Genomic DNA, 14,102 nt, shown 5'->3' with positions numbered 1-14,102 from the left:
AAATAGCTGCTTTAAATGATTATGCCCTCTGTCTATGGAAAACAAGGCAATTAGAGTTCACACTGAAGTTTGACAGAGGTTGCATTTAAAATATAATGTGAAAGTTCCCTCCAAAGAATCATATTTTTTTTTATCAGAATTGAGCATTAAGACCTGCAGTGTGAATGTAACTTAAAGACTGGTTTGTATTTCTTGTCACTTGGTCCCCCTGCTGAGTGACAAAAAAATTGAGTAACTTCCATCTGCTATCCCCCGGTGACAGCATTCGTGTGCATTGCCCCAGTAAGAACTCTGCACTGCAGAACTTGCGGCTCACAGTGTGTGATTGGTCAGAACTTTGTGGGCGTGGGAGCAATGCAACACCGTGGAGCAAGACCAGAGCAGGCCTCTGAGCAGCTCTTCTTTCTGCATGCCGTTTTGTTATAAATGATCTTTTCTCTGAAGCTGATTGTTAATTTTAACAAGATAAACAGATTTGATGAGCAGCTGGTTTGATCCTACTGAAAGTGTGAGCGTGCATCTGGTGATTACGCCTTTTTTCCATCACCACCTTTAACAAGAACAAAGAAATCAATTTTTCCCCTTTTTGGACTCTTTATCCAACACAACATTGATTATTGAGTGGGAAAAAAGTGTTGTTTAAAAGCTCATTTATGAGCTGTGTTACATTGGAAATGCTGTCGCAGGACAGAAAGAGAAATTAAGATAATGTTTTCACATTGCGTCTATGGGGGTACCAAATTCACACAATTACTGCCCCGCTGTCTCACGTCATAATGAAGTGTAATCCAAGTTTAAGATAGATAACCTGTGAAAAAATAAAGCTTCTCTGGCTCCTCCCAGTGCCATTTGTGGAAATACACCGCTCCTAGTCAGAAACAACCAATCAGAGCCAGGAGGATTGTCTTACCAGTGTCAAATATGCTTGTGTTTGCACTGCTCATGCCGTACCACCTAGCACCCTCGTTCAAGCTGAAGATTACTGTTGTGCTGCACATAATATTAAGGACAAATACACAATATCTTCACCAGGGGAGAGATCTAATCTATAAGACATGCTTGTTTAAATTTTCAGGCTAATGCCGAATGTGTTTCACTAAAACTGGTTTAAACTGAATAAATTGTCATTAAGCTTGGATAAAACTAATTACATGAGTTAATAGAAAGAGAATTGTTGATGTTCCATTGAGAGATGATGGTGTTGTGATCTGTAGAGTCAGTGAGGTGAAGTTTTTGGATGTCATTATCGATAAAAATCTGACGTGGAAATCTCACAAAAATCATTTAAAACAAAAATATCCAAATCCATTGCAGAATTACAAAACATAAAGAACTTATTTAATGATAAAGCTCTGTTTATGTTGTGTAATGCAATAACTGTTCCTCACTTGATCTACTGTGTTGAAGTCTGGGGTACAGTGTGCAAAAAAATCACAAATTTTATATTTATTTTACAGAAAGGAGACATAAGAATTATCACCAGAAAACATTACTGTCACCTATTCAATTTTCTAAATTGAAAGTATTAAAATTGTATAAGTTGTTTGATTATAATATCTTGCAGATTATGTATAAGGCTCATATTTTTTTAACCTTTAAACATCCAGTTATATTTTGTTAAGAGAGAAAGTTTATATAAGCTTAAGGGACTTTCGATGTTTACAAAACCTAAAATTCGAACAAATTTGAAGGATCGATGTAATTCAGTTCAACGAATGACGTTGTGGAATAATCTGGAAAGTGATTATAAAAATGTTGGTTCAATGTGTTTGTTTAAAAGAATGGTAAAAATAAATGTGTTACAGAAATATGAAATTGTATAATGCATATCAAACGTTGCTGTTTGAAAAGGAATTGATGTTTTTATTTTGATTTGTTTCTTGATTATTATTGCTTGAAATTAATTTTGGGAAAAAAGGGCAGATATAAGATTTTTTCTTCTTTCTGCCTCCTTTCATTTTAAGTGTGATTTTTTTTTTGTTGTAATGTATATTTTTTATTTTTATGTTTAAATGAAATGAATAAATGAATTGAACTAAACTAAATAATTAAAAATCTGCTAAAGTTTAATTTCAAAACTAGGTGAGTGTTTAGGAACCATCAAACGAACAAGGACACATCTTCATAATCTTATAAAATATACACATTTCTAGTTTACCAGTAGCCACAATGTTGTCTGAAACATAAATATTTAAATGTTTTAGTAACACTGTAAGCATTATTCTTGATGATATAATGGCAATTGTCATTTAACTTTTTTTACATAAAATGTTTTCTGTTACCTCTTTTAGCTGTATCACCTCAGTTCTGCCTTTAAAACATAACCAATCAGAGACACAAACTGCATCAGTGTGTGCGATTTAGTAAAATATAGAAACATTTTTTTCTGTTTTATTTATTTTCTTGCACCTGGCATTTGATGGGCTCCATACAGAAGAATCCTTTGTTGGTAATTGAAATAAAACTGCAAATGGGGGCGTTTAAACCGGAATCGGAAGTAGGCCAATCAAAGCAAAGTGAGATGCATTACAACATGACACTAAAAACCTCTCAAGCAAACAACAACTAGTGATGGAAAAATAATAAAGACCTCGTTTATTTTTTATAAATGGCATAGCTGTTCTAGAGCACTGCTGGATGGGATTAAGCAGATTTAAATGAACTCAACATTATGAACAGGAAACTGAATTACCCCAAGACAAACACTGCTCCCATACTGACCTCACACTTCCTGGCCACATGTTTACTGTTAGATTGAGGCAGTTTTGTTGAGCACAACTTTAATGCAGGAAACCAATGAGTGTCTTACTGTAAAATTGCAGGTTCAGCATGACGTAGTTAAATGTAATCTGAATTTATGTGGAGTGACTCACATCATGCTCTATTGTCACTTCTTCAAGAAAATAGTCATTGTTAAGGAAAAATATTGAAACAGCATGAACATTATTATTATTTCACCTTTTATCCTAATCTGTTTTAAGCATGAGAACATTTGCATATACAAAATATGTTCCACACATCTCCTGCTTGTTCTTAAAAAGATGCAAAGAACAAATTTGTATGTGTCATCGCTCCATGTTGTTTCATGTGACAGAAAACATGAAAGCAGTTGAGACATAACATGAAGTCTGCTGAGTAAAGATAAAGGATATTTGTCTTGGGTGAATCTGGTGTTTGTTGAGTTTGGTCTTTCAGAAACCTGACCTTGTCTCGTGCAGCTGGTAAGTCTCATTTTCATAAGGGAGTGTGTGATGCTTGCTGGCTGCGTGTTGAGTCAGCTTCCCTCGCCTGCCTCCTTTACCAGAAGTCGTTGTTTTAGGAACCTACTCTGCTGCATGGACTTCCGCTGTTAGTTTCGCCGTTTCAGCCAGCTGAGCCAAACAGTTTCTTGTTCCTAAAGAGTGGTGGTTACAAAAAGGGGTTCCCTAAAAAAACTGCAAAAGTCAAAGAATTGGTGCAGTGATTAAAAGAGAAATTTAAAGACAGAGACTTAGAGATTTGTGTATCTGGTTAAAGTGCACACAAAAAAAATGCTGTTTAGTCATTTTCTTAAGCTTAATCAATAATTATATTATTTTGCATCCATTTGTAATCATCTATCACCATTAAAGCCACTACAGCTACATTTTCTACTTATAATCATGTTTAAAGTTAGCATGATTTCTTACAGTCTTCCTTATGCATCCCCTCTTGGTGTGTCATGCCCCACAATGGGCTCCTGACCCCAACTTTGGGAACCACTAATCATATTGTACAGTAACAGGAACACATGCAGGATTGTTGGTTGTAATCAGAAGTATCAGCGACACCTAAAAACACCTTCAAGTCTTTTCTTCATCACACAAAACATTTGATTTTGTACTTATTCTCTCATTGTTCTTAATGGTGAAAATTAAATAATTCTCATTTCCTCATTTCAGTATCCCTTTATGTGTCACTGTGGAGGAAACTGAAACGTTTGTTTATGAAATTAATTATGTTATTGGCCTTTTCAGTAAGCGCAAGGTTTTACATGTTTACAGTGGTTTGCAAAAGTATTCATACCCCTTGAACTTTTCCATATTTTGTCACATTACAACCACAAACATAAATATATTTCACTGGAATTTAATGTGAAAGACCAACACAAAGTGGTATACAATTGTGAAGTGGAAGCAAAATTTTACATGAATCAAAACATTTTTTACAAATAAAAAACTGAAAAGTGCGACGTGCAAAAGTATTCAGCCCCCTTTTCCCTGAGTGCAACCAATTGCATTCAGAAGTTGCCTGATGACTGCTAATGACTCAAAAGGGTCCACCTGTGTGTAATCTAATCTCAGTACAAATACAGCTGCTCCGTGACGGCCTCAGATGTTGGTTAAGAGAATATTGGGGAGCAAACAGCATCATGAAGTCCAAAGAACACACCAGACAGGTTAGGAATATGGTTTTGGAGAAGTTTAAAGCAGGCTTAGGTTATAAAAAGATTTCCCAAGCTTTGAACATCTCACGGAGCACTGTTCAATCCATCATCCGGAAATGGAAAGAGTATGGCACCACAGTAAACCTGCCAAGACAAGGCCGTCCACCTAAACTTACAGGCCGAACAAGGAGATCACTGATCAGAGAGGCAGCCAAGAGGCCCATGGTGACTCTGGATGAAATGCAGAGAGCCACAGCTCAGGTGGGGGAAACTGTCCACAGGACAACAATTAGTCGTGCACTACACAAATGTGGTCTTTATGGAAGAGTGGCAAGGAGAAAGCCATTGTTAAAAGAAAACCATAAGAAGTCCCGTTTGCAGTTTGCCAGAAGCCATGTTGAGGACACAGCAAACATGTGGAAGAAGGTGCTTTGGTCAGACGAGACCAAAATTGAACTTTTTGGCCACAATGCAAAACGCTATGTGTGGCGGAGAAAGAACACTGCACATCACTCTGAAAACACCATCCYCACTGTCAAATATGGTGGTGGCAGCATCATGCTCTGGGGGTGCTTCTCTTCAGCAGGGACCGGGAAGTTGGTCAAAGTTGATGGGAAGATGGATGGAGCCAAATACAGGGCAATCTTGGAAGAAAACCTGTTGGAGTCAGCAAAAGATTTGAGACGGGGGCGGAGGTTCACCTTCCAGCAGGACAACGACCCTAAACATAAAGCCAAAGCTACAATGGAGTGGTTTAAAAAAAAGAATATTCATGTGTTAGAATGGSCCAGTCAAAGTCCAGACCTAAACCCAATTGAGAATTTGTGGCAAGATCTCAAAACTGCTGTTCACAAACGCTCTCCATCCAATCTGACTGAGCTTGAGCTGTTTTGCAAGGAGGAATGGGCAAGAATTGCAGTCACTAGATGTGCAAAGCTGGTGGAGACATACCCTAAAAGACTTGCAGCTGTAATTGCAGCAAAAGGTGGCTCCACAAAGTATTGACTCAGGGGGCTGAATAATTTTGCACATCGCACTTTTCAGTTTTTTATTTGTAAAAAATGTTTTGATTCATGTAAAATTTTGCTTCCACTTCACAATTGTATACCACTTTGTGTTGGTCTTTCACATTAAATTCCAGTGAAATATATTTATGTTTGTGGTTGTAATGTGACAAAATATGGAAAAGTTCAAGGGGTATGAATACTTTTGCAAACCACTGTATCTATAAACCTCAAGCAGCACCCTTTGATAATTTCTTTTCTTTTCTTTTTATTTATTTTAATCTTTTTTGCATTAGTTTCCCATTTGCAATTAGTAGGTTCTGCTTTAGTCAAAAATGAAGAGACGTGCATGAATAATTCCATTTCTAAAAAAAACCCCAAAAAACAAAAAACAGCCTTCAAAGCTGTTCCAGTAAGACTCGGTGACTGGTAAATTATGGGGGTTGCTGCTGAAAACACTCAATTGCTGACGTATGTGAGAATAATTGCCTGGTCGCATACCGATGAATCGGGAGCATTCCTCCCTGCCTGACAAGCCAAACGGCGTCCTTTTGTTCAAGTGATGACTTGTCTCGGAGGACGCCCTCTGAAAGGGATGCCTGCCTGCCAACTCTAGCTAACGTAGTTGTCTCACAAGAAGCCTGGATTGATCGCAGCGCATGAAACAACAAGCACCGTGATGATCCCTTAATGCATGTTGGAAGGAGTGCTCTAATTAGACCTGGTAAAAGGCTGTAAACTAACGAAACATTACAAGACTATTACAGCATCAGAGATGAAAAAAAAAGAACACAATGTGCTGTGGAGATCTCAAGCATTACTAAAAGAAAAACATAAGATCTGTTTGTCAAAGCTCAGTTAAGCATAGGTTGATTCTCGTGCTTAGATGTTTGTGTTAAACCGGTCCATGTGGGCATGCCTTGCTTAAAAAAAGTAGGTGAACGGTCAAGACAATCAGCTGGATATTGTCAGAAACAGGAACGCAAACCTCATTCCGTTTTAATAAAATGAACAGTAAACTGATTCCAGCAGCACGATAAAGCTGCAGTGTTTCACTTTCCAACCTTTGACTCTTATCTGCTTACGTGACTGCACGTTATACACTTACTGTCGGCAAATCAATGACAGGCTTTCAGTCTCAACACGCCTGTCTTACAAAACAGTTCCCTTACAGGAAAATACAAAAGTCCTGATGATGCCAGAACAGGAAGGACAGGTCACCCTGTGAGGGTTATCAATAAACAACACGGGTCTTTCTGAATATAGATATTCTTATAAGTGACTTAGTATCTTGTCAATTCTACATAAATTCTGTCTGTGTTACATACGAGTTTTTCCCAAAGAAATGTTAATGACAAGAGCCTCTTTAACAGGTTGTTACAAAGTGCTGACATGTATTAGGCTAAAAACATGTTCTTGCTGACACAATGGAAATAAAACTAATGGTAAATCAAAGAAGGGTTGCACTGTGACACAGTTGTCTTGCAGGTCCAGAGTTTGAAACTTTGTTCCGAACTGGTCACCATTAAATTGTGCCGAGGTGTGTGTGTGAGTAAAGGTTTTATTGGTTTATGTGGCCATGTGAATGACTGGTGACCTCTCCAGGTTGTACCCTGTCTCCTAACAGCTGGAGATAGTTTGTGATAAATATACTTTTGCAAAAACAAGCCTCCTCATTTAGTTTGTATTTTTCTTTACAATTAAGGACGTGTGCAGTCTAGCTAAGCAATGTTGACATAGATTGCTATGCGTAATATGTGCATCAAATATCTCCTATTCTAAATCTGGCAAACATCTGTCATCACCACACTGGAGCCGTGATCCTGTTTTGCCTTCACACATACTGATTGTTTTGACAGTGTGACTAACTCCCTTGGTGGCTTAAGCTAGGTTTATAGTCGACGCACTAAACTTGGTTCGAGGGTGCACACTATAACAGTGACGAAATTGCACAGTCCCCAGCCCTTCGCGTTGTTGCGGCACGTGCTCATGCACCTCTGCTCCATTCCAGTAGTACGTCCATCAAGTATTTGTTCTCTTTTTTTACATTTCACAAGTTATGAAGTATACTGCCGCATGTATTTTTGGTGAATACTGCACCAACATAAGTGTCATGTATAAACTTCTAAAAGGCTTGCGAGGGTGCGTGCGCCGTCAGCTGAGCACTGCACGACAGATTGACTTCGCCCCATCCCTCCACCAGAATCCTGTCCTTAACAGAGGGCTAATTTTCACAAAATCATAACCCACATTTGAGACATTGTTGCTAACTTTTGGTTAAATTCACGCAAAAATAATTTTGTTTTCCATAATTTCCTGTTTATTTACACAACAGAACGGTCTGATTAGGTTTTGGACAAATCCATGGAATGTACAGCCAGATAGTTGGCTTCTGAGCAATGAAAACGGAAAATAGTCTGCTAGATAATAGCTTTTACAATCACTGCCTAATATTCTTTAATCATGTTAATGTCGATTGTTAGTAGTTTTAGTAAATGCATGTATCATTTACGTAAGGAGGTCTTCCATGATTATTTTCTGTTTGTTCTGGAGACCAGGTAATGTGTCATGGCAAACATTTACACATTTACATCAAAGTAAAGTTAATAATATTATCTGATATTATAATAGTATTGCACACTGCACAACTCGCTGCCAACGTCTATCTAAAACACTTCATTTATATAGATGTTTTTAACTCTTATTTTTATTATTTGTATTATTAAAATTCTTATTGTTAAAAGCACAACCTGTTTTAACTGGTCAGCTGCTCAGTTTTTGTTCAGGTTGTTGAAGTCGACCTGACTAAAATAAAAAGGTAAAAGAAAGCAAATCTGTGATCCAAATGAGAACAACTGTAGTTGAAAGATAGTTTTATAATGAAGAGAAGTGTCATGTTGCAGTAGAAATACTTGACCTTAAAGCAAAACAAAGGTCAGTCGTATTAAAATAATGTGAAGAATATGTACGGACTGATGTTGTGTTATTAAATAAAAAACGTGTTAACTTGATGGCTGGCCTGCTGTTAGCTCGAACACTCTCATACATTATTAGAAATTAGATTTCAGCCACATCGCTGCATTAAAAATGGCCCGACCGCACTGTGCTGCAGAGGAGATGTCCCGCTGAGCTGTAATTATGTGACAGCATGGAGGAAAAATGGAGGTGGCATAACTGAGAATTGACCAAACTCAAATGTGCTATTCAGGGAATGTGTTTTTTTTACATTTCATGTAATAAAGGTTAATGAATAAAACATACACTTGCTCAGCTGTGATACCTCAACACAAATATCTGCCACAATACACTCAGTCCTGCTGCATCCTGTATTTTTAACATTCCTTTAAAAAGGAAACAAAAGCGCTGAGATATTTTGTTTTTAATGACTGGAAAGCTTCAGTGACATGACAAAAAAGCAGATTGGGTGACCTGAGACTGTGTTTTTTATGATTAATCCTTCAGATATGCGTAACTTCCAACGCCCAGAGCAGGTGTGCTGCATGATTCAGCTTGAATCATTCTGTCAGACTGAAAATGCTTCTGTGTGTGTTTTAAACCAACCTTTAAAATGACCTTTCTGTACGTAAAGCTAGTTTGTGCAATGGAAACTAAATGAGTGTGTTTACTGGACTAGAAAAATGATCAGATTTTTGAAATTATTTTTTTCTTCTAATCTTTTAATCCAGTTAGARAAAAGGGAAGTTTGGTTTACTGACATTCTGAAATTAAGGGCTAAAAATGACTGTAAAACTGAACAGTGTTACCACACATATCGTGTATTGGTTGTATGTAAACTAAAGCATACAGTTACAGGTCAACGGCTCGGTCATTGCAAAATCCCCATCAGCTGCTTTGCATGGCGTGAAATGTAAGAAGTATCAGCCTTTTCCTGTCAAACAGTTTGAGTTTTAGCGTTTTCACTGTAAGAGAGAGACAGTGTCGCTTTAGAGCCACCTGAACACATTCATTCATGTGATGACGGCAGCTACTGGGTTATGGAAAAAGAGTATGCAGAGAGGAAAAATAAATGAACGAACCCAGAGGCAAAATTGGAGTTAAATAAAAACATGAATTTGAATTTCTCTTGTATCCTTTTTAAAATGTGCATGAAAAAATATCCAAAGCACTAGAAGGAATTGTTTTCTTTCTGTCAGAGATCCACTCATTAGCTGTAACCAAACAAGCACACAGAAAGGCGCATTTTTAATGCTGTGGAGAGCTCTTATGCCACCAAAACGATCACAGCCTTATTCTCTGAGGGTGCTCTGTGACATTTGAAGGGTGGATTGTTCTTGAATATTATGCACAAGCTGTTTCATTTTGAGACTTAGAGGATTTGAAAGCATGTTGCCTTACTTGCATTCATATTTTAATGCTTTAAAAAAACTTTTTACCCTCTTTCAGTAATGTACCAGCAGAACAAAAAAATAATAAAGTTAATAAAAAATGACTCAAGGGAATGAAAACAAACAGATTTCACCATGGCATTATTGATTAAACAGCCACAATGGAAAAGTACTCCACGATTCAACAGCTTGTGGAACCAGAACTTGAAGTAGTTTTATTTTTCTGACTTCATCAGTCGCTCACATGGTTGTGGAGAAGTTTTGCTCACTCGTCTTTACAAAGTTTCTTCAGTTCATTAAAGCTTGCAGACATTTGTTTCTGCGTGGATCTCTTAAAGCCCCACTGTGGCATTTTCATGGGTTGCTTTCACGTGACATCTCAATGCAGTACTGCAAGAACGCGAAATGTAGACTGAGGACAGGAAGTGAAGTAGCGGAGGACCTGCCATGTCAAAGAATACCCATGTTTCGTTCTGAAAAACGGAAAAGGGTCAATATCAAGAGTTAAAACTGGCATACAAAGGTGAGGTCTGTAGAAAGGTCGCAACGCCGTAAAAAGTGGATTTTAAACTTACGTCTGCGATTGGGATTGTCAAAGGTATGTTAGCTGGCTAACTTTTTTTTGGGGTGGGGGGGCTGTTTATATAGCATTACTACTTGATCTTTGAGAGTGGTTTAACTTGAAACATAAATGATTATCAGGCTAACATCATTGTTACCTGTCATTAGTTGACGTTTTAGCTGCTACTGCTAGCATCTTAACATAAAACAATATAAAAATCCTAGGGGTGCAACAATACATGTACCCATATTGAACCGTATCGAACAGTGCTTTAGGTTCAATACACACTTGTATCGAACAATACAGATGTTTAAAATTTACTTTATCAACTTGTCTTCTGAAGATGCTCTGTGTTGAATGATCAGTGGATCTGTGTTCGACTACTCCACCAAGGCTGCATTTTTGAGCGCAGATCCCCTGAGAAATTTGTTGTTTCAGCAACATTTAACTTAAAAACTGTACTTTTGAGGTTAAACAAATGTTCATAATTAATTTAAATAAATTACAAGTCAAAAGGGGCATGAAAATTTCTTTTTTTGTTTCGAAAAAATATTGAACCGTGAGACTAAAGTATCGAACCGAACCGAATCATGCATTTTCTGTATCGTTGCACCCCTAAAAATACTCACCCTGGCAAAGACCAAACAATAATCATTGAGGAATCATTTGGTATTGAGGTTGTGGACCCTCCCGCAGACAAAAATGTACACCTCTAGACTTTTATAGACTTCCATCTGCCATTTTGTGTAGTTAGACATCAGAAGGACCAGATATTTTGTGAAATCRACAGCCTCATTGGTCTGCAAATTTTTAGCTTCTGTCAAAAACTCATCCATTCATGCACATCTGACCTATCTGTTAATAATGGCTAGTTTCTTTATCTTGAAACTGGATTTAAATTTGTACAATATGGACTCTCTATAGTGGTTTCCTCCAAAGACATTTTACTTCCTGCCCTCCGTTTGAAATGGATCCACTTATACAAGTCATCAAAACCATCCATCCATCCATCCATCCATCCATCCATCCATCCATCCATCCATCCATCCATCCATCCATCCATTGTCTATACCCACTTATTTCTTTCAGGGTCATGTGTGACACTGCCCATATCCAGCAGTTACTGTGTAAGAGGGGCACACATTGGACAGGTTGCAAGTCCATCTCAGGGTCATWAAACCCACATGATTGAAACCCAGCTGGTGGGTTTGATTGAACTACTGCAAAACCGTGATTCTTTTCTTTTCAGCTGTTGTAGATTTCCTGCAGTGTTTAAGGTCATTGTTATGTTGCACCAATTTTAGAAGAATAGTATACAGATAACGTCATTGTTGACTCAATGACTGCAAATGTCCCAGGTTCTGTGGTTGCAACACAAACCCAAACCAYCACCTTTCCACCACTGTGCTTGACAGTTAGTATGAGGTGTTTGTGCAGATATGATGGTTGAATTAAACCATTTTAGATCATTTTTTATTATACCCTTATACATAAATCCACCAGAAGTAAAATAAGGTGGGGGTTTTTTTCTCACACATGAGTGTGTGCCTTATTTAGTACAACCGTGTGTCATATCAACTGGCAAACAGCACWTATTTTCATGTTGGGGACTAAAAAATTGCAGCAAAATCAGCCGGCACACTTTCATCTTGTGTTTTCACAGCATATTCCTTTTGTCTTTGTTTTCTTCTTGAACTTACCCATCCCATCTTTGATTTAGGCAGAATAAATAAGTGTGGAAAAAAAGCTAATTTGGCAGAAAACCAATCTCTCTAAGCTCTTTATGTTCTTCRCCAAACAGCACTACCTGTCATGGTGGGAGTTACAACCAGATCTTTGGCTGAACAGTGCGTAGATCATATATTGTTAGTTTAAAAACAATGCAAGTCTCAATTCTTAAGATTCAACTCTGCTTAAGGGAACAGTAAGTGTCAAAATAATGTCATCAATGTTTTTTTTTAAATTAGGGCCTTGCATTTTAACAAGAGAAATACAGTTTTCACTGGGATTCATGTTAGTAAGACCCACTTTTCAGAGAAAACCTAAAAAAAAAGACAAGTTGTAACAGAAAGATTAATAAGTTCAAGCAGTTCAATCAGCTGTTAAAGTCCCAAAGTGCTCAAGGAAACACCGGTGCTGTGACCAATTATGGTGTTTCTCTCTCTGYGGGAGTAACACGACACAAAGAGATTCTTTCATCTTCTGAACAACCCCCAGAATACATTCACACACAAACACACCACCACCAGCATGACTCTGGATCACTCCTCGCACTAAGTGTGCAACACTTTTTTATYCACTTTCTCTAAAAAAATAAATAAAATAAAACACCACACATAGGCATCCTTCTCTTCGTGACGTAACCAGTCAGGTGAGCTGTAAATGTTTTGCTCCTCTCTGTCTTTGACATCAGTATGTAGCTAAAAATAACTACAACAATGTCAARCATCCTCGTTAGAGTCAGTGTGTTCTTAAAATGTCAGCTATACTTAAAGTGTTTACTTTGGTATGTGTGAATCTGTGTAATTAGTTTGCAYACACATTCCTGGGCGAGCTGACTGCACGCCTGTGATTGTATTAAACTGAAGACGTTACGTTTTTCCACACAGTGAGGGAAGCTGGGCATTTTCAGAGCTTAGTTGCATGTGTTAAATTGTGCATTAGTGCTTGTTTTTCTGCTGGGATCTGATTTTAGCCCTCGGTGAAGCAAGGGAGAGTGAAATCATCTCAATTTTTTATCTGCTTTTGCATTTTTTTTTTAATCAAACCTTTTTAAAATCGTTGAAAATGTCCAAATTTTGACATTCAGGGAAATTTGAGTGATCACCAAAGTTATATGGAAAATTTTTCATTTTCATTTCATAAATTTTTATTCATTTAATTAAAAAAACTTAAATTTTATACACAAAAAAAATACAAAAGGGAAGCAGAGAGAAGAACAAAATCTTATAATATCTGCCCCCTGTAAACTATTTTTTGAATAAATGCATATTGGCCACCAAGTTGAGTGCCAAAATATTAATAACAACATTCTGCTATCTGTCTTTGTTACTGCTGTTCAGCTGCTCAGAGCAGGAAAACTACTGATTGTAGGTTTCTGTGGTGCGTACGTGCGAGTTCACACCAATACCGTAGCTCTCCAACAATCTCCAGTCTGAGACTTGGATTCAAAGAGTTTTAGAAAAAAAAAAAAACCAAGTGCTGATGTTGTGTGCATGAACGAACGAATCACAGCAGGCTTGAATTTCATGGTGGCAGGTAACAAAATGGKCAATATGTGCCCATGCAACCATGAATATATCAAATTGTTGATMATTTCTAATCTGATCAAAACCTTGCACCAAAATTGTATTTTCTGAAGTCAAGTTTCTGTAGTTGCAAAAAGCACACTCCCTYGGTCTTGACAGTAATAACCAACCACGTGCCTTTCACAAAGAACTGYCTGAAAGTCACTCCTTTAGGTGAAAATGACCTAGTTGCTATCAGGTTCAAAGCACGGTGTCAGGGACCTCTGGTGCCATGGCAACAGAGCAGGAATACGTGCGTTGAGATGAGTGAGCGCTCTTTGATGATCAGTTTCAAAAGTTTGGCTCCAGTGTTCATTTGAGGTTCAAGGAGAAAGAGAAAGAAAGGACACAAAGAAAGAAAGAGAAGGRAAAGGAGGGGGTGCAGCGGGGAGGTTCAGGGTCAGCCAAAGAAAGAGCRCCTTGGCTGAAGTTCCCCGGGTCAAGACTTACAGGGCAGGAAGTGGGGGAACAATATCCGGCACTTCAGGTTAGGACCCC

This window comes from Austrofundulus limnaeus, unplaced genomic scaffold, assembly GCF_001266775.1.
Source record: "Austrofundulus limnaeus strain Quisiro unplaced genomic scaffold, Austrofundulus_limnaeus-1.0 Scaffold95, whole genome shotgun sequence".
NCBI lineage: Eukaryota > Metazoa > Chordata > Actinopteri > Cyprinodontiformes > Rivulidae > Austrofundulus > Austrofundulus limnaeus.
This window is presented reverse-complemented; position numbering follows the sequence as displayed.